Source organism: Lonchura striata, chromosome 4 (assembly GCF_050655825.1).
Source record: "Lonchura striata isolate lonStrDom1 chromosome 4, ASM5065582v1, whole genome shotgun sequence".
NCBI lineage: Eukaryota > Metazoa > Chordata > Aves > Passeriformes > Estrildidae > Lonchura > Lonchura striata.
Genome location: NC_140706.1, coordinates 5702218 through 5721204, shown reverse-complemented (window position 1 = coordinate 5721204; position 18987 = coordinate 5702218). Strand labels below are relative to the sequence as shown.

At 44.1% G+C, this 18987-nt stretch overlaps 1 long non-coding RNA gene across 1 annotated transcript; it reads right to left on the bottom strand.

Annotated features, from left to right (window-relative positions):
* Nucleotides 1-1385: 1385 nt before the first annotated feature.
* On the bottom strand, nucleotides 1386-7800 carry LOC146767503 (uncharacterized). Its single transcript, XR_014954607.1, has 2 exons — nucleotides 5023-7800; nucleotides 1386-1651 (listed from the first exon to the last, which is right to left on the bottom strand). It is a non-coding gene; the product is annotated as an uncharacterized LOC146767503 (long non-coding RNA).
* Nucleotides 7801-18987: the final 11187 nt, after the last annotated feature.

Here is an 18987-nt window from a genome sequence, read left to right as displayed (position 1 = left end):
AAACGGATGCCAAAATTATCCCAGAGTGAGTGGTGTAGAGAAACCTCTCCCTGACTCTTAAAAGGTATTCCTTTTAAAGGACATCCTTGCAGTATTGAGGGATAAGCAAGAAATTTTTAACAGATACGGCTAAATTGTCAAAAATAATGAAAACAACTGATTTTGTTCTTAACAGTAATATCAGCTATCCTCAGACCTGTTGGTGGCAGGATCTGTGTAGACACAGCAGCACACTGGTCCCTGCCCCAAAAAGTTCATCATCCAAGCTCTGCAAATGATGAATGACGAAGCTCTGCTAAATGATGACATAATTTAGCAAAATGATGTCTGGCAGGGCCAAGCTCCAAGCAGAGGATACAGGGAAGCAGAATGGGCCAGTGTTTCTCAAAGCTGCCCTGGTGTGGGGCATTGCTGGCCACGGCTCGTGCAGCTTTTGGGATTTCCACTGTAGCTAAGTGCAGTGGACTGGTGGCAATGTTGGAGGGCAGAAACACTGAAGCTGCCTTTAACTTAGAAAATAGGGAAACATACTTGCTTAGATCAGAGGGGAGAAAGAGTTTGACTTCATTGAGGAAAACGAGGCTGTGAGAATTGAGAATGTGTGATTTTACACCACTTAAAATTAACCCTGTGGCCTTACTGATAACTTTCTCTTATTAGAAAACTTCATTTTCTTGCCTCCCTATGCTGGAGTTGGGCTCCCCAAACTCATTCCCACTCTGCTCTGCTGTGTTTTGCTGCACAGATGAGGGCTGGGTCTAGATAAGTTCTCAGAACACATATACAAGGTAATATCACTAGGAAAAAAGCATATTGCAAAATTTTAATCACAATCATGGTGGAAAAAAAATGGCTGGATAAGAATCCTGGGTTTGTGCTACACGCTGTCAGGAGCACTAATGAGGATAGTCGATCAGGCAGATGCATGCTGGGTTTGCTAGAGGGGTCCTTAAGCTTGTGCCAGGGAGAAGGCAGGCAGCTGCTGATGTTGGAGATAAATGTCCTTCCTGGTTTTTCTGGCAGCATCCCTGCTCAGGTACTTCCCAGGTTTGGACACCAGGCTTAGAGATGCAGCCTTTGAAAGTTCAGCCCCCACAAATGATCCAGCCAATTGCATCCTCATCTCCTGCCATTCCCCTTCCCAAAATTTTCTTTCAAACCCTTGTTTCTCCAGCCCTCATTGCCCCTTCCAAATACAGGTCTGTGTGTCATGGCAGTGATTGCTGTTAGTGCTTTTTACCCCTGGGAATGGGAATGGTGATGGTCCCAAGGTGGTTCAAACACACCAAAAGCTCTCACACCTCCCCAGGAGTCACTGCTGCTCTCAGGGGACATTCAGGTTGTGTGCAAATACATCCAAATGGCAGAAGGGAGCAGACACAGAATCAGGTTTTCAATTTTCATTTTCAAATTGCACCCAAGGCTTTTCAGTGGATGGATCTTGTTCATGTGAGTGACACAGGGTTCACACTGAAGAGCACTGAGGTCAAAAAGAGGTGAGAAGCTCTAGATAATCCTGGCTTTACCTGAACACCATCCATTTCCAGTCCATTTTCTGCAGCACCAAGATGACACCGGCCATGAGCTCAAGGGGGTTCAAAAAGGGATGCAGTCAGGTTGTGCAGAAGTAACAAAGCCCAAGAGAAAACCCCTGAAACAACACAGAGAAACAAGCTGGGCATGAGTCAGGAGGTGGCTGGTGGAGATTAGGAGATATTTTCCAGGATTCTGTTGCCTCATTACTGCTATGGTTGAGCCACAGGAATATTTCTTCAGAGTATTTGGTGCTTCCCTGTGCCCAAAACAGAGGAACATCACTGCCTGGAGGCTGCTGTGATCTGGGGACAGCTCACTGGAGCCATGAGAAGAACAACCAGAAACATGTTCTCTCTCAGGACACTCAGTTGGTCCCATCACAAGAAGCACAGCCCAGTGAATGGAAAATTTGCAGCTTTCTCCCACAACGTACAACTTCAGAAAAAACAGGTTTTTAGTAAGGCTGAAGTGATGCTTTTCCCCTGAATGCCTTAGTGCCATCTCCTGGGTAGAAGGGGAAATTCTCATTTTGGAAGTGGGACTGAGCTCCCTTGGCTGTTCAGCCATTAGAATCCCAGTTGGCATCAGGATCCCAGACTCTGCCTGGTCCTGCTGAGCTGATAAGGAATTGTCTTCCTTGGGATTCATCATGGAGATGTCTGTTCAGGGAAAAGGATGCTTGGGTTCATCCCTCATCTTCATCACAAATACTGAAGTAGCATTTTCCATCTTTAAATTTGTCTTTTCTATTTCCCAGCATGGAAGCACTGACTGAATCTAAATTTACTTCATGCATCCTTTATGGAAAAATTAATTCAAAATTATCATGGATGAATCCACTAATGACTTTCTCTACTTTCAGTCTTTCTAGAACTCTCCACAAATTATCTCATTGTACATCAGAGGTGCAAAACGCCCTCATTGAGTGGCTAAATGAATTTCAAAGTGTTGAAAGACAGGCTAAAATATGTCTGTGGTCATTCTGGCCACCACTACAGAGGATCTACTACACCAAGGAATAATTGAACCCTCAAATGTGTTTGATGCTGCCTGCACCTTGCATGGGAACAGGCAGAAATCCCACAGCAGCTTCCTTGGAAGAGCCTGCTTGGGAAGAACTGGTGATTTGTGTTGTAACAGGCACAAATTTTCAGAGATGTTTTTACAAATGTAATTAGAGGATTAATTTAGCCCAGCAGGACAAAACACTGGGGTTTCAGTGGCCTGATGTGAGATTTATAAAAGGGAAGCACCTGCAGGGAATGCTTGGTCACCTTCACTGCTCTGCAAACAGCACTGCCCGTGAATGCCACCACATCACTGAAGGCTGCAAAGGCATTCAAGGGCTGATCCTCAGCCCCATCACTGAACAATCAACTTTTCCTCCTGTTTTGGACAAAACTCTTCACCCAGCTCACAACTGTGCAATGAATCATTCAGCATATGCTGCACGTTAGCAGAGAAGGAGTTAAAGATGCAAATCCACTACTGCTACAGCCAGGTCAGCCCTGCCTTGGCTCAGCCACCAGCCTGAGAAGAAGTTATGGACAAAGAATTTGCCAAGCAACACGTTCTGCTAAACTGAATTTTGGCAAGGGAGGGTGGTCGACTCTTTTTGAGTGGTACAGTTTTAATGGCACTTTGCTGGGCAAATGATGGAGTTCAAAAGAGACAGAAACAGAAAAAAGTGTGAAAGGTTTACTGGGATGGCTTGGCAGTCCAGAACAAAGGCAAATGCCAGCCACTCCTCATAACATCCCTAAAAGCAGGTATTTTGCTTTCCAACCAGACTCAGCTGGCCTCATGCCTGTTTCCATACCATTTCTATGCTATTTCTGTGGCTGCTCAGGTGCTGTTAGTGCTTGGGAACAATCTGCTGGGCTTGAATTTGAGACACAACCTCCACAGAAGCTCATAAACCACTAAAAGTTCTTCACTGCCTTTATTTGAGCTTGCTTAGATGAAGAGGGTTTCTTTGGTTTGGTTAAAAGCTTCATGAATCATCAACAGAAAGTGGAAGGGGATGTATTTCTGGATGGGATGGCTCCATTTATGGTGTGCAGGTCTGTCTGATGCTGCTGCATGATAAAAGTGAGTTTACAGCTATAAATGGCTGCAGCTATAAATGGTTGCATGATGATGACAAGAGCTCTGCATGCACCTGCCTGGCCTGTGCTCAGCTCACAGGGGGGTCCCAGGGGCTTTGCCTCAGGTTCCCTTCTCCTGGCAGGAGCCACTCTCCTGCTGCCAGGACCCAAGGAATGGCCTGAAGCTGTGCCAGGGAGGTTTGTGCTGGAGATCAGGAAAAGGTTCTTCCCCCAGAGGGTGGCTGGGCACTGAACAGGCTCCCCAGGGCAGTGGGCACAGCACCAGCCTGGCAGAGCTCAGGGGGTGTTTGGACAAAGCTCTGGGGCACAGGGGGACTCCTGGGGACGGTGCTGTGCACGGCCAGGAGCTGGATTTGATGATTCTTCTGGGTCCCTCCCAACTCAGTTTATTCTGTGATCAGCTTGAAAGCTGCTTGAAGGATTTGCCTCCATTAAATATAAACCATACTGGTAAAACATAGAATTTTCCACCAATTCTGTAATACCTTTTGATTTTGCCCATATTTTCCAGTTCTCCTTCCACGAGTTCAAAACAAAATGTTTCAACCCAGGGTCATGCTGACCCACATATTTTACTTTCCTCTCCATCTCCTTGGTCACTGGACCTTGAAAAAAATTGGGGTTTGGGTGGCCTGAGTCTTTCCTCTACCTTGCAGGTCATTCTTGGTGCAGTGGACACATCTCAGGTGCTCTGGGATCGTGTGGCCTTGGTAGACCTGAGCATTGCTGCTGTCCCTGTGAACAGGGGTGATATCCAGCCAGGCCTATCCCCCTAGGAGGAGCCACTCTTACATGGAACTAAGCCTGTATAAAATATTTCCCTTTAAAAAAAAAAAAAGTTAAATGTAAATATGCTGTAATATTTACAAATTCAGTTCTCATCCTTCCATGGCCAGCTGGAAACATCCAGCTTTGTGTGTTTCTCAGCAGGAAAATGATATACCAGAGAAATATGAAAAATAAATAGATTCTATTTCTCTATGGGATGGATATCAAGGGAGAATATTCTCATGGGTGCTGTTTGATGGCTCCTGGGGGAGCTGCTGATAATGAGTCAATTAATTAAGCAGGTCAGCAGGGCAAACAATCCCATCAGGAAGCTCCTGCTCTATTCAACACATGAGGGTCTTCCAGGCTGGGAGCTGCTCCTTCCTCTGCCAGCTGCTCCTGCTTTCCATCACTGCTCACACTGTGAGATTTCACTGGATTTATCCCAGGAATGTACATGTGAAAGACATAAATAATGATAAAAAGTGAAAAAAAAAGCACTTCAGGATTTTATTTCAATCAAACTGCCTCAAAAGGAGATGTGATTGATGTTCCACCTTTACTATCACCTACACCTTCTTCAATTCAGCTGTGACAAAAACTGCCTTACCTGGAGAGCCAGGTCATTTGTATTGCACTGCAGGTGGCAGAGGAGCTCCCAAAATCCCATTGCATCTCTCATTTGGTGGTGGTGGGTTCACACACCCTGAAAACTGCATCCAAAGGCTGCTGGGTTCCCAGGAAAATTCTCCACTTACTTCAAGAGGCTCAGACTTTGTAAAAAAATAAATAAGGAAAAAAAATAGAAGTAAACTTAATAAAAAGCAGAGAGAGGAGATCCCTGACGTGACTCTGCAGTCCCACAGCTGAAAGTGCTCACTGTCCCCATTGCCTCCCCTGCACTGTTTCTGGCAGTGCTCACAGCTTCCTGAATAAAATCAATCAACCCAATCTTGCTGCTACAAATACCAGCCTGCAGGTTTTAATCCTGCAGGTTTTAATCCTGCCTTAGCCTGGCTTTGCAAGGTGCTGGTGCTGAGCTGGGTTTATTCACAGGATGCTGCTGCCCACACTGGTGCTGAGTGCCAGGGCAGAAAATGGCACAATAACAGAACCATCAAAACCTGGGGCACTGGCTCAAAACAGAGCCCCAAAGCTTTGCACACCCCACTGAGGCTTTTGGAGGAGGGTGAATCTTGAGAGCTGGGAAAAATTGCTGCAAGACTAGGAGGTGAGCAGCAGCTGATGTGCTTGGGGAATTAGGTGCCCTCTGAGCCTGTGCCTGCCCACTGTTGCCTTGGAACCCAGCCAGTGCCTGTATAAGAAGTGGTAGGTACCCAGTGTTGCTTTGTACCAGTTTCCTGTTTGCCTAATTCAAAATAATTGGGCTTTTTTTTTTTTTTTAAATTCCAAATGGAGCTGTTCAAGCCAGATGGAGAAATGCCAGCTCTGATTCTTTGGTTTTTCATACAATTCTTTCTGATCCCAATATTGTGTTTGTGGGAGAAGCATCCAAGCAACATTTCTGCAGTTCTTGGAGAACTCTAATATCCAACTGCAGTGCTTCTGGAGGTCATCCTGGTGAGACAGGAGGACCCTTGGCTCTGTGGGATGGAGAGCCTGGAGCTGCCCAGGCAGCAGGGAAGGAGTGCAGGCTGTGGGAGCCAGCCCATCCCATCCTGGCTGGGAGTGAGGTGTGGGGTCAGGTGAGTGCAAGGCTGGGATGTTCTGTGGTTTCAGGAGCAAGTTGCCCTAGGTTAAAAGAACTGTGGGAATAGTCTTTGAACTAGAGTCAGGCCTTTTTCTTTCACTGGCCCATTTCTAGATTTTGAAGAAGATTGAAAAACAGAGGAACTAGAGAAAAGAAAATATTAGAAAATCATAACCCTCTTTTTCCATTCATTTTTGACCTAATTTAGTTATCCACCTTTTTTAGAGCAGAGTCTGCTGTCCTTTAATCAACATAATCCTAACCATGCTAGCAGGGGGTGTTTGGTGAAACCCACCTGAATTTTCAAATAGTTTTGTGGCCAAAACAGTTTTTCATCCTGAATGAAAACTGCATTGAAGGGGAACCACTCTTCCCTCAAATTTTCACCTCTGGGAAGGAAAGGAAAAGTTTCTGAGTGTGAGCCCCAAACTCCCAGGCCTGCAGCTGTCAGGGACAGACAGATGGATGGATTTGGGATGCTCCTGGGGATGGGACTTGCACGACAGGACAGGAATCTGCCAGGCTGGAGATGAAACTCTCCACTGAGTCACGTCAGCTCTGCAATGCAGGTGCTCTCCTGTCACTCTGCTCCTCACTGTTGTGACCACTCTTCTGGGGATGACCAATGTCTGAGTCACCCCTCATAAAACTGCTCCTGGATTCACATTTTCCACGGTTGCTGCACATCCTGTAATGGATGTTTTCCTATTCAAACACTCTTTGTTGGGGTGTTTTCTCCTCAGAGAAGGCAGCAGCCTACTCCTTCATTTGTTGATCTCTCAAAACCTTGACCTATATGTATAATAAATAATCTTGTCTAGGAGATGGCATTGAAAGCTGTTTTTTTGGGGGGGGTTGGTTTTTTTTGTGTTGGGTTTTTATTATCTTTATTTATTGTATTGTTTCCATATAAAACCAGACTATGGAGAATGGGTTTGAAAGGAATCCTGAAGGCACTTCCGTGATGCTAAATCAGAGGGCCAGGGAAATGAGCTGAAGCACTGGTGCAGGGTGGTCCATGTAACAGAATTTGTGCTTAGCCCATGACGCAGCAGGACAAAGCTGCTCTAGAGGATTAGTGACAATGGGTGTGGATGAAAGGCAGATCTGGCTGCCCAGCCTCGTGGCCAGGGCTTGGGTTTGAGCATTTTTTTATTCAGCACTGTGTGTGTGTGTGCCTGTGTGTGTCCCAGCCTGATTCCAGGCTCAGCTCTGTGCTTGCAGGAGGAGCAGCTTGTGCACCCCACGTGCCAGAAGTGCAGCATCCCCAGTGCCAGCTCCTCCTAATAACCCCTTCTGCATCACACCAGTCCTCCTGCAGCCTGTCACCACCAGCTATTCTTCTATCACAAATCATTCATTAATTCAGGCTTTTTATCTCCTACCTTAACACCCAAGCAAGCTCCTGGAAGAGCTCTGCTTTGGGAATTCAAGTTTTAATAGCTGTCACTCTCTGGCTGCAAACCTTACTCTGTACAGTAAATCTTACTGTGAGCCAACCTCTGCTCTCCTTGTGATACTCTCCAGACATTTATTCAGAGATTTATTTCATATTGTTTATCATTTAACAGTAATAAACATCCATCTCCTCCAGCCTGCGTCAGGCGCCGTGGAGTTTTTCTGGCAGCAGAGAGCTGAGAAAGGATGCTCAGTGTGGGAATCCAGGGCTTCCCTCTGGCTGCCCTGGCAGGTCTGGGACCCTGGCAGGGGTCAGGAACCCCCCTGGACAGAGCCCCCAGAGACACTGTCTGTGATCTCTGTCCATGGAAAAGAGTTTTCCGTCTTACAGGATGAATTACCAGCTCTGAGTATTTGATATAAGTAATAATTAAGTGTAGCACAAGTACAAAAATAAAATTTCAGTTTCTAAATTAGGAGTTCAAAAGGAACAAAATAGAAGAAATTGGGTGTGTCTTGTCCTTTTTCTCCTTCTTCATGCCCTCCATGTTTCACTGTGGTGTTGGCATTTTTCTGTTGGTTCAGGCTGGGGACACACTGTCCAACGTAGGTGACAGATATTGGCACGTTATTGTGAATCCAGCCCAGGGAGTTTCTGGTATTTAATGTTTGTCACATCCCACTGAGGGCAGAGCCCCACACGCTGCCCTGCAGGACAGAGCTGGGCAGGGCAGCAGAACATGTGAGAGATAAACAGAATAAACAACCTTGAAACCAGCACAGACTTCTTCTTTAGCAACAAAGCAAAAAACAGAAACTTTTTACAATCTCAAGATCATCAATACACAAATTCCAGCAGGTCACAAGTGGGACACAGCATGGGATGGAGCATATTTCACTGCTGGGTTCCCAAATGGGAAGTGATGAGATCCATTAATGCCAGAAGCATCCCAGCAGTGCCTGCCTGCCCTTCCCCTCCAGCTCAGCAGTGATTGCTTTGCCAGGCTTGGCCACAGAGCAGAGCAGCACTCCTCTGGTGAGGAGAGCTCAGAGGTTTAACCAGCTGAACACAAATCTCCACTGGCAACTTGTGCAGTTTTTTGGTGTTTTTCTTTTTTTCTTTTTTTTTTTTTTTTTTTTTTTTTTTTTTTTGTTAGGGTCAGGATTAAATGTGTGAGATTTTTTTTTTTTTTACTCAGACGTTTATTAGTTTTTATTTATATTATATTTTTATAAACTTTGATTTTTTTATCTTTTTCACAGTACTTTAACAAACTAAAAATGGAGCTTTAAATCTCCCTCTCTCCAAGGCTTTTTAAGGATAAATTGTCTAATTAAGAAATGACACTTAAATTATTTTTACTTTTAACTCAATAACTAATTACTCGTGACCCTCAATTACACAGTATTACTTAACCAGGGTTCCAACAGCAGCTCATGAAATCTGCATTTTCCCTCCCATTCCATGTGCAGGGATACTTCACCTGGATGCTGCAGAAGCCTCTTGGGGGTCACTGACTCTGCAGTTGTACAGCACTTTCTTCAATCTGTCCATTTGTTGTGCCAAGGGCAAGATGAAGCTTCAGCTTTCCATATTGAGCATCAAATATTAAACTCAGCAGGTTTTGGGTTGTTTTGTGAGGCTGCCATATGTTGGTGGTTTAGTCTAAACGCTGAGCTGGGGAATTCAGTGCAGCTCAGAACTTTATTCTCAGGCTTTTTCTGGCCTTCAGGCAGTTTTTTAGGCAGTTTTTTACTGCAGAAGCACTTGCTCCCAGGTGTGGAGCAGTGCTGGGCACCCACACGGGTGTGTTCCACTGCTGGAGGGGTTTTGCCTCCTGGGATGGTGTTGTACAATTGACAGAATTTGGCACATGTGCTTCAGCCATTGCCTCTATGGCTGGGGAAAAAAAAAAACAAAACAAAAAAACCACAAAAAAACCCCAAAGAAAAAAACCCAAAAAAACCCTGAACCCCCCCCAACATGTATCAATACATCTATATCCATATATAAATATATAAATATATATGGATAAAATATATATATTAAATATTTATATATGAAAGGATGTGCCATTACACAGGCAGACCCTATGTGCCACAGAGTAGTGGGGTCAGGGAGCTGTAGGTCAGTCCTGCTCTACAATTTCCTGGTGTTTTTATAAACAGCCCTGAGTGTCTACAGGAGCTCTGCAGGCTCCAGCACTTTTCTCTCCTGTGTTTTTTCATCCCTGGCTGACCACACTTTGCAGGCACTGTCAGATGCATTTGCTAAAGGATTCCTGCAGGCAAAAAAAAAACCCCAAAAAACAAAACAAAACAACCCCCCTCCCCCAAAAAAAAACCCACCAAAAAAACCCCCCAAAAAACAAAACAACCCCCCACAAAAAACCAACCAAACAAACAAACAAAACCACCCAAAAAACCAACCAAACAAAACACACACACACACACAAAACCCCAAAACAAAACAAAATAAAAAAAGCACAAAAAGAAACACCCCAAATAAACCAAAACTTTTAATCCTTTTTTTTTCTTTTTAATCATTGAAAATGTGGGTTGAGTATGGGTCTCTTTCCAAAGTGTCCCTGTGACTTATAGGCCCCTGGCTCTGCCATAAAGGGATTTAAGCACACAAGTCTGATTATGGCTTGGAAATCCATGTGTTCCCTGTGGTTTTGGTAGGAAGAGTTTTTAGGGAGCTGATCATGTGACAAAGAAAGAGGATTCTGATTGTTCTTCAGGGATGACTTAATTCCATCCATATTTCACATTTGGGACTGATGACCTTCCAACAGGACCTGGCCTTGACTGTTGTTTTGATTTTTAAAAGTGTTAAGTTCTGATGTCTTTATTGGACATGAAATGAGTACAGAGAAGTTTGGTAAGTTTAAAAGATAAAAAGAACTAGTTTTATTTAAATAGCTAGTATTTATAGAATTCTAATGGTGACTATGGATTGGAGGATGGAATTACCACCTCCAACTACACTGGTCTAAAAATCAATCATTCACTTCTCTCTACTTATAGAGAAATATGTAAACTATTCTATTTATACATGAAATTGTGTGGGAACTCTGACTCTCAAATATGTAAACATTATCAGAAGGCTAAAGAAGTTTTAGGAGAACTTTAAAACTTTCAAAAGAACTATAAAAAAACTTAACACTTTTAAAAACCAGAGCAACACTTGACCAGAGGCTGGGAACCAGGCTTGGATAGGGGATGCTCTCCAAACCCTTCTGCTCCTCTTCACACTGAGTGCCCAGCACAATCTGGGACTGGCAGGAACTGGAACTGGAAAATTGCTGAGTGTGACAGCAAGGTGCTCTTTGGGAAAGCTCAGAGCATCCATTTTCCAGCACCATTATTGTCTTTTAGGCAGCTCATCTGCATGGGTTTGGTGCCTTCAACCCCACCACAAGGCACAGGGAGAACTGGGCGTGTTGGAAATGTGATCCAGACACGGTGGGAAGAGGAAACAGCAGAACATCTCCATGAGGTGATGCTGAGCTCAGCTCTTCCCTGGGAATTCAGGCAGCTCCCCCCATTTTCATAAGCATGAGGGGGAATTTCTTGCTCTGTTCATGACCTTTTCCATGTGGCTCAGCCAGGGCTGACCCCTGATGCTGGGATCTGCTGGTGAGGGCCATGTCTGGGTGGAGATGACACTTGGATAGTTGTGGAAAAGCATCTGAAAAGTTAATTCTGTCCATTTCTTCACCAAAACCAAGTCTCTAGCTGCTCTCAGATAAAAAAAAAAAAAAAATTATTTCTCAATTTAGAAATAAAAATTTCTTCAGGTTTTCTATTTCCCTGTGTTCTTGCCAACTTGAGAAAGGTACCAATGGGTCCCTATTTAAAGGATGGTTAACAACAGAAAACTAAATATTTAAAAAGCAAACAGGCTTTTTTTTGCCTAAACACAGAGCTGGAAGGGTAAATTTAAAACACAAGCACTGAGTTTAACAGGCTCTGTTTCATGTGTCAGACTGTGAAATTAAAAATATAGACTGGCTCTCACCAGAGCTTTTTTATTCCACATTTATCTCTGCCAGGGATGAGGGTGAATTGGGGGAGGAGGATGCCACTTCAGCAGGAACAGCCAAGGGTGACACTGCCACTGTAACCTACAAATTATACGAATTAGGAGAATTGCTGCTGGTTTAACCCTAGACTCAGAGCCAACCAATACATTTTCTATGTTGATGGAAGGCTCTCCTGGGCCCCTTGGGGTCGTGTTTTGGGTGGGCTCTGCTGCTCATCCCCCACCTCTGAGGACACACTTCTGCCCCTGCAGTGAGATATTTTCATTATTTCATGTTACACCATGAGCTAGTGAGGAGGTGCTGCCAGGTGTCTCCAGCTGAGGAGTCCAGAAAATGTTCAAATAGAGACATTATTCTCCTTCGAGAAGATATGAGCCCTGAATTTTCCCTTTATTTTTGTTCTTATCGTTTTGGCCTCACAGAAAAGCAATTTCACCTGAAGTTCACCTGAGATTAATGTATCTTTACAAAATATTCCCATCCTTACTTTGGAGATGGGTGTTTTTCACTGTACACAATTTGTTTTCCAACTGAACTAAAAGTATTTTTTGTGTTTTAGTGGCATTTTTCATTGTCTATCAAAATCCCTACATTAAATCAAGTTTATGAAGACTGCAAATAAATTTTCTTATCTCTAACAACAAGCATGAAAAACTGGATTTCAGACTCATCCCGCTAATGGCAATGTTTTCTGTGTCCTGCTGTCTCAGTGCTATGGGATTTTGTGTGTTTTGGGTAAGCACAAAACAATCAGAAGACTGACGATTTGTTTTTTTTAACTAGCATCATCATTCACCTCTTTTAGACACCCCATACCCAAGTCCCCTCCCAAGGCATTGCACAGAGGAGGCTCTGTAGCAGTTTATTTTATCTTATCTCTCTTTATTGGCTCTCTCCAGGCATTATCTTTTTGCCAGGCTCAGTGCAGTTTTTTAGAGCAGTTTGTTTAAAACATGGATTTACTGCAGTTTTTTAGAGCAGTTTGTTTAAAACATGGATTTATCATTCAAGAGGCAGTGGGTGCTGGCACAGATCAATTACTGCAGCAGCTCCTACACTGACAGAACTGCAGATATTGGCCTTGCAATCCACAGAAGCGCCATGCCCACAGATGAAATGCTGCTTATTTTTAAAATGACAGTATTTCTGTCCCAAGGAGCTGGGGAATGTGGTCAATACATAAATCAGCACGTTGGGAAAAGGAAATGGAGTTGCAAGCTTCTGCTCCACGAGCTTCAATTCTGTGAGTCATGCAATTCACAAGCAAAGGTTAAAAATGTTCTTGGGCTTCAGCTTGTTGTGATGCAGGGGCTGCCAAAATCTCCTGATTGCTCAGTCTCTTAAAAAAAAAAAAAAACCAACAAAAACAAACAACAAAAATAAAAGGAGAAATTTAATATGCAAGATTCTCCTTCTAATGCATTTTAATTAAAAACTTAATTGGTTTGAGCTAAGTATTTCTGAACTCTGGTAAAGTAAATGAATATTTAAAGCTCCCTTGGGGCCATCATGACAAGCACAAGCCAGAAAAACAGGATTTCCTTTTACCAAAAAATTAAGGATTGAACAGAACCCATGTAGCACCAACATGCAAAAGTCTGAACTGGGCAGTGGTGAGGAATCTGATTTGCATGAGGGTCTTTTCTCTTGCCAGAAACTCTTTTGTTTTCTGCCCCCCAACAACTGTTTTTACATTTTGTTTGGGTTTTTTTGGGGGTGGGTGAGGTTCTAGGTGGTATTTTTTGTTCTATTTAATGGAGTAGCACTTCCCCAGCAGTGACCTCACTGAAAATGACTAAAATTGCTCTAATTAGAGCAGCCTTTTGGCACATCCTGGGTGTTCACAAAAAAAGGGACAGGATACAGTATTCTTCATCAATGCTCTGTACAACATGAACTATATATTAAAAAAAAAAAAAGTAAATAACCAGATTACCAGGGAAAAAACATCTCCATGTGCATCCTAATCTTCTGCAATAATCTACATAAAATCTGATTAATTTACATAAGACCTGATGACCCATCAAAGGGAACTGTTGCTAAAATGATGCTTTTTGGAAGTGTCCAAGGACAGGTTGGATGGGGCTTGGAGCAACCTGGGCTTGTGGAAGGTGTCCCCTGTCTGCCTCTGCAGACTCACTCCCAAGCTGCAGGAAGGTATTTATCCCTCCCAGTTAATGGAGCAGAGAATATGAAATGCTTTAAATTCAGTGCTCAGAGCCTGCCTGGGACGTGCCCATCACTGACAGCACCAGAAACTGGCTGCCTCTGGTTGTGCTGCTTGGGAAGTCTTTGCTGTCTGTGCTGATGCCTTCAGATCAGGTTGTTTTCCTCATTTTATTCCTGGAATAATGTGGGATTCAGCCTTCAGAGCCACAGGACTCTGCTTCAGTCACAGATTTAATAGATAAGCACTCATTTTTGACCATGAATTTCTGTAAAACGCAGCCTCTTCCAGCTCATTGCTCAAAGGCTCCTGGAGATCCTCTGCCAGCTGTGATTTCTTGGGGCTGCCTCTCCTGGTTTTGGAAGGGGAGAGTTGCACAGCCTGAGTGAGCAAAAGCAGAGAGCAAAGCTTTGCCCCAGGTACTGCTCACAGTCAGACCCAGACATGACAAGCTGAAGGTCACTCTGACCTTCATCTGCTCCTGTGGATGCCCCTGATTTGGGAAATGTCAGCTCTGTGGCCATGGGTGGTGTCAGATCTAAAGGGGGTGAGTGGCAACTTCATCACAAAGGTCAGAAAAATACAGTTTTGCAAAGAGAAGAAAATAAGAAAATACATGAAAGCAACTTATAACCTGTTCTTGTTTATTACCTGGTTCATTTTCTAGATTCAGATTTTACTTCTTGATTAAAACTGGTTCAGTCAACCTGCTAACATAAATAGCCTGGATACCAATTCTTCGAATCCAACCTATATTTATCTGGCATAGGTCATATTTATCTAGCACAAAGTGTAAAATAAACAAACACAGCCAGGCTTGTACAAAGCCAGACATGAAAAACAGAACAACCAAAAAAGAGTTTTGGTATTACAGAGTGGGCAGTGGAAAGCAGACAGATGATTATTGGGAGAGAAGGGTTTTGGTGGTCCTTAGGGATCAGTCTGACACAGTTGTCAACAGAAATACATTTTTGGATTTTGTTCCTAAGCTGTTGGCTAGGGACAGCACCTTGTGCACCATTTTATGTGAATTCCTGGGAAAGGATTACTGAGCTGGGAGAACAGGGGAAAGGGGCAAAAAAGCAAACATGAGAAAGCAGTGAGATGATGTAGAGACCTGCTGGGTGGGCACGGCTGTCTGGCAGGGCAATGTGCACACACTCTCACCCCCCACCCCAGTTTCTGTTGTCCTCATCAATGAGGAGGATTTTCATTCCCTTCCCCACTTTCTTTATGTCTGTTCCTGGAAAAGATGAGGTTTTGATGAGATGGATTTTTGTCTTGCCCCTGAAGAGCTCCGTGACCCAGCTCAAAGAAGTTCATCATCTTAGCAGACAAAATTAATTTTCCTCTGTTCAGCCTCTCCTATATCATAACCCAGCAGATGAGTTCCCCTCTCTCCTGCTCTTTCTGAGGTGCAATTTTGGGGTGGCAGAGTGTTGGGAAGGATGGATAAATATAATTATTCATAAATAATACAGCCAGGATGAGAACAGTTCTCCCAGCTAGCCAGACAACGTCCCTGCCTACAGATGGGTCGGGGTCAAGTGGCCTGTTGCATCTCACACCCCAAAAGATGTATGGTTCACCCTGCACCTCTGTCCCTCCCCTAAAACATCAAGTGCCTGTAACCCCATTGGCCTGAGCCTTGTTCCAGCCCACCTTGAAACCCCTTGATAAGGGGCCTCCGAGGGGCCAAACGCCCTCTTGGAACTTCCTTCCCTCTCTTGGAACTTCCCTTCTCCTAGAGCATCTTTCTGTCTCTCCCTTCCCCCATCCTCTCAAGCCCTGCCACGTGCTGCATCTGGCAGCTCGAGGCAGGACCTTTCTGCATCCCCAATAAACCTGATTCCCCAAGAGCAGCCTTGAGAGATCTCTCGTCTCCATCCACCCAAACCATCCTGGAGCCCAGCACTCCCTACAGCAGAGGGCACAGCTGGGCACAGCTGGGCATCCCCAGCAGAGGTACCAGCATTAGTGACCTATCAACATGTGCAGTGATTCTTGCTGCCCCCCAGACCGTTCCAACTTTTTCATTTATATTCCATCCCTTCTTTTGCCATCCAGATTTAACGACCAAGTAATATTCACACATCACGCCAAGAGAAAATCCTCGGAGAGTAACACCTGATTTCCAGCACATGCTTCTTTAATCTCCCTGGGGTTTACTTATCTTCGGAGCAGAGCAGCATTTCCAAAGTGATTTCCCATCACAGAGGAGCAGCGGGCTCCTCCTCCTGCCTCTTCAAAGGCATCCTGGTTTCTGCAAACGCTTCCATAGGCATTCAGATCAGGTGTGTGCTCTCAGCACAACCCCGGGCAATTATCCCACCGTTCCCGGTGGAGCAGCGAGGCTTTGGCTGCTCTGATCAACTTTCCACCCATGGAGCTCTGCAGATTTAGTTACGCTTCAAAAGACAAGCAGTGAGATGGTTTCTCCATGCCAACGCACATTGCTTAACTTGGTAAAAGTATAGTGGCAAGGGATGTTTTGTTATTCAGATCTAAAGTATTTTGTAACTCTAATTGTGATTTTATACGTAAAATTGGGATGGGTTAAGTAATGAGGGTAGGAGGGAAGGGAAATCATGTTCTAAACAAACAAACAAACAAACATCTTCCACTAGACCAGGTTGCACAAAGCCCCATCCAACATGGCCCTGAGTACTGCCAGGGATAGGGCATCCAAAATTTGCAAAAAAACCAAAACCAAAACAAAAAAACCCAACCAACCAACCAAACAAACAAAAAACCCCTAAACAACAACAACAAAAAAAACCACAAAAAAAACCCCACAAAAAACCCCACAAAAAAAACCACAAAAAAGACCCCCCCCCCCAAAAAAAAAAAAAAAGGAAAAAAGTGTATAGTTCAAGTTTTGAATCTTGTAAATAATTTTTAAATCCTCAAGTGAAAATCCATAATAAAATGTGAAATATTAACCTTAACAGACAACATTTGAACCAAATCAGAAAACAAGTCCTCTCCTGAATTGAGGATGAAATGTCCTGGGGAAAAAGAAAAGATTATTAATTTACTGTTGCTGTGCTCTTCAGCATAATGTACTCTACACCGTGTCTGTATTTATGCCACTCCACTTGCTCTGGGTGGGCAGTGATAAGATTTGAAGGAATACCTAATTAAAGCTAAAAATAAACCAAAGAGATACTTGTCAAATGAAAAAAAAACAGCACAGCTTTTTGTAGAGTACAATTTCCCCAATGCAACATAGGATGGCCTCACATTTAAACAGTCAGAGCATAGCTCTTTTCCTGTCTGAAATCTCCCTGTGCACACAAGTATTTCCTCCTGATACGAAATTTTTTAATGTGAAAGTTCTCAAAAAATCAGGCATCACTGCCCTGATGCCATCCAGCAAGGTAAAATCTGTGTGTGCTCCAGGCACATCGAAGGAGCTGGGGAATGCACACAGTTAATTTCACACATTTCACACATTTCTAACATATTTCACAGCTCAGGAGCTGTCCCTGGCCCAGGAAATGCTGTGCATGTGAATGGGACTGAGTGCAATGCTTCAGGGATTAAACAAGGGTTTAACCAAGGGATTAAACTTCAAAAATTAAACAGTGAGGGGATGCGTTTTCAAATGGGACTGTAAAATTGAAATGAGACTGGCTCTTGTTGGGACAGGTCCTGGCATCAGTGCCATGGAAGTTGAGGAAGAGCATTTAAGAGACCCTGTGTTTCAGAAATTTACTGTCCATCTCACTGTGAAAGGACAAGTTTCTTCAGAGTTCTCCGGGGTTTTAGAAGTATCTTTGTTTTTTAAAAAAGTTGTCTACTTATGAAAGCCTATCTATAGCAGATCCATCATGTCTGATGTTCTGAGACTGAGACTTTCTCCTGTGATCTCATCCTCTGCTCAGCCCAGGGCACTCCTCTGTGGCTCTGCTCTGCCCTGACATGCACAGAATCACAGAACCATAAAATGGTTTGGTTTGCAAGGGACCTTAAAGATCAGCCAGTTTCAACACCCCTGCCATGGGCAGGGACACCTTCCACTAAACCAGGTTGCTCAGAGCATCATCCGACCTGGCCTTGGACACTTCCAGAATTGTGACAGGCACAACATCTCCAGCGAACTGTGCCAGGGCCTCACTGCCCTCACAGTAAAGAATTTCCTCCTAACCTCCAGCCTAACCCTGCCTTCTCTCCTTTTGAATACATTCTCCCTTGTTCTGTCACTCCATGGCCTCTCAGAACTCCCCCTCCCGCTCTCTTGTAGCCCTCTAGAAGAGGTTCTAAGGTCTTCCCTAAGAGCCTTCACCTCCCCAGGTGAACACCCCCAGCTCTCCCAGCCTGTCTCCAGCCCTCTGAGCATCTCTGGACTGGCTCCAACAGCTCCAGCTCCTGCTGGAGGTCCCAGAGCTGGGCACGGCACAGCAGGTGAGGTCTCAAGAGCTGCTGTAGCCACAGGGCAGAGAGGAGGAGGTGCTGAAGAATCCAGGAGGAACAAGAAGGACGTTGGTCTTCCAGTGGGGTTGGCGAGGGAGTAAATTGCATTTACTGTGCACCCTGGTGAGGGTGTCCAGGGCCCCACCATGGTGAAGCAGTGCACAGGAGGTGCCCATGAAGATTTATTCCAGTGAGGGACCCCTTTTTTTCCTTTAAAACAGGAGGCCCAAGTGATAAATGAAAAAAGGATTTGACAGCCCTTTATTTAAAATTAAGGTTCTGTTTCTTCATCTCTTCTGAGCTGTACAAATGGAATAAACCTGCAACAGGGGATTGCCATTGAAGGCACTGGATTGTCTTTTAGTGGTTTGTCTCCTGCCATACTTGCTGCACAAAATAATCCCAGATGTCCCGTGAAATCTTCCCCCCATCTTCTCCCAATTACTCAGCCTAATCCCTGCCAGCCTGTAATCAAGCCAGGCAGCCTTGTGAGACACTAATGTGTTCTGTGATTGCAGCTTGCTTGCCAGCATTTATGACATTTGCAAAGACAGTGGTGAGTCATGCGAGACAAATGGTTAGTGCTATCTATTTTTTTATGTATGTATATAATTAGATTTTTCAGCACAAGAGAAAAGAGCCCCTGTCCACCTTGTCAGGAGAACAATAAAAAGAAAAAAAGAAAATTTTCTTTGGCGATTTATTTCAGCAATGACAAGTGGTTTAGATGATAAGTTTTTCTTGTTTTCCTCAGAATTATACAATAATTTCAGCACTGTTGCTAGAAATACACAACAGAGCCAAGAAACAGGATTGTTGGAAGCAATTAAAACA